The sequence below is a fragment of the Micropterus dolomieu genome, unplaced genomic scaffold (genome assembly GCF_021292245.1).
Source record: "Micropterus dolomieu isolate WLL.071019.BEF.003 ecotype Adirondacks unplaced genomic scaffold, ASM2129224v1 contig_10488, whole genome shotgun sequence".
In the NCBI taxonomy this organism is placed as follows: domain Eukaryota; kingdom Metazoa; phylum Chordata; class Actinopteri; order Centrarchiformes; family Centrarchidae; genus Micropterus; species Micropterus dolomieu.
In genome coordinates, this window is record NW_025739474.1 from 417 (window position 1) to 1,110 (window position 694).

General features: G+C 46.7%; 1 non-coding gene across 1 annotated transcript; it reads right to left on the minus strand.

Annotated features, from left to right (window-relative positions):
• Positions 1 to 577: 577 nt before the first annotated feature.
• On the minus strand, positions 578 to 690 carry LOC123965622. Its single transcript, XR_006823739.1, has one exon. It is a non-coding gene; the product is annotated as a U5 spliceosomal RNA (small nuclear RNA).
• Between the last annotated feature and the right edge of the window lie 4 nt (positions 691 to 694).

The window sequence follows — 694 nt, forward strand, 5'->3', positions numbered from 1 at the left end:
GCCATGGTGGAGGCACCACAATGTAAAAGTGGTAAAACAAGCTAAAACACCTAAAATAGTCTAAAACCAAGTCAACTAAAATAAGGTAAAAGAAGGCTCTAAAAAGAGCAATAAAAGCTACTAGAAATGTTAGAAAGGTGAACAAAACACACTTACCTTGTCTTGTTTGGCCTGGTCAAGATGTTATTCCGGCAGAGTACAGGTAAGCAGTCCTCTGAACCAATGAATTCCTTTGTGTGAAACAATTTCAACTACAAAAAAATTGAAATTTTCTTCACAAGGAATAATGTGAGTATCCTCCCAAAAACCTGGTAACACTTAGCCACAAACAGGCAAAAGTTGTATCCAGACACAGGAGGCGATCGCAGTCTTAGCCAAAAGGCCGAGAAGCGATAACCCCAACTGGTTGCTTCCAGCGCCCACCTCCCGGAGCAGTTCTCCCCCTGCCGTGGCGCAGTGGTTTCAACTGCGCGTAACAACGGCTGCGTCTCAGCACCTCCGCCCGAGCGCTCCTCGTCGCACCGCTCAACCTCGGCGAGGGCGGTGTTTTATTTCCTTTTCACAAACGCACGAGGCTCGGCCACACGGCAGAGCCTGCCAAAAATAGTTTTAACTCATTGGCGTCCCTCTCCACGGAAGTCTTTAGTAAAAGGCGAAAGACTTGTACGTTATGAAGAGAAACCCGAGTAAGTAC